This window comes from Stomoxys calcitrans, chromosome 2, assembly GCF_963082655.1.
Source record: "Stomoxys calcitrans chromosome 2, idStoCalc2.1, whole genome shotgun sequence".
NCBI classification, from domain to species: Eukaryota; Metazoa; Arthropoda; class Insecta; order Diptera; family Muscidae; genus Stomoxys; species Stomoxys calcitrans.
In genome coordinates this window covers 160,313,359-160,316,359 of record NC_081553.1, presented here as the reverse complement: position 1 = coordinate 160,316,359, position 3,001 = coordinate 160,313,359, and positions in this window count along the sequence as shown.

The window sequence follows — 3,001 nt, the reverse complement described above, 5'->3', positions numbered from 1 at the left end:
CTAAACATGGCTTAACAAAATATTGATAAAATCGAAAAGGTTTGCCTAGTGGTGTAGTGATTATATAGTCAGCGTAGCTTGGCATTCGTCTTTCCTTTTCCTGTTTTTAATTTAAACGTTATTTTACTTTTTGGCTTTACTCCAGGGTAGACGAACTCAAATTTGGATAACGGAAACTGTGTGAGTGCCTCTGGAGGTGTCTGTTTCTAATAGGAAAAGTTCCTTTAACAAGTAAAAAACACAAAAACACGTACAAAGGAACAAAACCAAATGCCGCTGTGTGTCAAATAGATGTATGTAGGTGTATGTGTTTGCATATATATGTGTTTGTGTATGGCTATAGGTAATATTTTCATCGCATTCGTAAACTCAGAAGTTAGAAAAGTTTTAATGAAAATTTTTTTAAATAATTAAATGTGTGTATGTGTTTGAGCACATTTTCTATTAAATGTGATTATTTGATTACATTTTACTCACATGTGGCCCCGTTCAATCATTCTCAAATATGCGAACTCTACAACTAATCATCCAACCAAAAGTTGACTCCAAGTTCGATTGCCCCATTCAAATTCACAGGCCGTAGAGTCGATTCTTGGTCGCTTTTGGAACAGATGCCAGTTGTTGTTTCAGTTGCCCCAAAATTGTTATCAATATTCTTCAGGAAAAGATTTGTTTTTCAATATATAAGTTAATACCTTCTTTTTGCGACGAAAAATAATATTTTCTTGATTACATTTTATACCCACCATCATAACATGGGGGTATACTAACCTAGTCATTCCGTTTGTAACACCTCGAAATAATTCGCCTATTCGCCTAATTTTGCATGTGGCGTTTTGTGATGTATTTCAACAACTGTGCTCAGTACGGTCCGAATCGGTCCATAACCTGAATATATATATAACCTGAATATCTGATATATAAACCGATCTCCCGTTTCGATTTCTGGATCCCTTACAAGCTCTAATTCGTGTCCGATTAAGCTGAAATTGAGCATGTAGTGTTTTGTTATGTACTTCAACAACTGTAACAAATACAGTCCGAATCGGTCTATAACCTGACATAGCTCCCATATACAATCCGCAATTTTTGTCCGATTTGGCTGAAATTGAGCATGTCGTGTTTTGTTATGTATTTCAACATATGTGATATAGTTCCTATATAAACCGATCTCCCGACTTGATTTCTGGATCCGTTACAATCCGCAATTTTTGTCAAATTCGGCTGAAATTGACCAAGTAGTGGTTTGTTATGTATTTCAATAACTGTAAGAAGTACGGTCCGAATCGGTCTATAGCCTGATATAGCTCCCATATAAACCGATCTCCCGATTTCACTTTGGATCCCTTACAATCCGCATTTGTCCGATTTGGCTGAAATTTTGCGTGCGGTGTTCTGTTATGACTTCCAATAACTGTGCCAAATACGGTCCAAACCAGTCTATAACCTGGTATAGCTTCAATGAGAACTGATTTCTGTATCATCCTTATTCGGTTACTAGAAGCTTTAATTTTTGCTGGTGTGACAGAAGTTTGGCATGTAAAATAAAATTATGCCCTTCAACTAAATTTATTTTAAATAAATGTTTAGCAGAATCCATGGTGGTAGGTTCTTTTTTTAGATAATAGCTTTTACAGCAAACAAGTAAAAGCGTGCTAAGTGCGGTCGGGCCGAATCTTATATACCCTCCACCATTGATCGCATTTGTCCAGTTCTTTTCCCGTCATCTCTTCTTAGGCAAAAAAGCATAAAAGAAAAGATTTGCTCTGTTATTAGAGTGATATCAAAATATGGTTCGGTTTGGACCACAATTAAATTATATGTTGGAGACCTGTGTAAATTGTCAACCAATTCGAATAAGAATTGCGCCCTTTGGGGGCTCAAGAAATAAAATAGAGAGATCGATTTATATGGGAGCTGTATCAGGCTATAGACCGATTAAGACCATAATAAACACGTATGTTGATGGTCATGAGAGGATCCGTCGTACAAAATTTCAGGCAAATCGGATAACAATTGGGACCGCTAGAAGCTCAAGAAGTCAAGATCCCAGATCAGTTTATATGGTAGCTATGCTATATCAGGTTATGAACCGATTTGAACCTTACTTGGCACAGTTGTTGAAAGTAAGAACAAAAACCGTCATGCAAAATTTCATTCAAATCAGTTAGGAATTTCGCCCACTAGAAGCTCAAGAAGTCAAGTCCCCAGATCGGTTTATATGACAGCTATATCAGGTTATGAACCGATTTAAGCCATACTTGGCACAGTGGTTGGATGTCATAACAAAATACTTCGTGCAAAATTTCCTTCCAATCGGAGAAGAATTGAGCACTCTAGAGGCTCAAGAAATCAAGACCCAAGATCGGTTTATATGGCAGCTATATCAAAATATGGACCGATATGGCCCATTTACAATACCAACCGACCTACACTAATCAGAAGTATTTGTGCAAAATTTCAAGCGCCTAGCGTTACTCCTTCGAAAGTTAGTGTGCTTTCGACAGACAGACGGACGGACGGGCATGGTTAGATCGACATAAAATGTCACGACGATCAAGAATATATATACTTTATGGGGTCTCAGACGAATATTTCGAGTATTTTGTAATTACGAATGACGAAATTAGTATACCCCCATCCTATGGTGGAGGGTATAAAAATTTGTTGATTTCATTCAGTAATTAGCAGAGATGGTCCGTAAGACGATTTTTTAGGTTTCCGACTGTCAAAAAGTTGTAAAAGTCGTAAACGTCGTATACTTGTATAAAACGTAGAAAAAGTCGCAAACGTCATAAACCTTAATAACTCAGTGTAAAAGTTTGATTTTTAACAAATATTATTGTCACTTATTTGCTGTATATAGAAGAGTTTATTTGTAAAAAAATTTCGCAATAAAAGAAATATTAAGTTTTTTTTTTTTAATTTTTGCATTTACATTTTTCACACAATAAATTGGAAATATACGCAAATTTCAAGTCAATTTATAAAGTAACGTTTA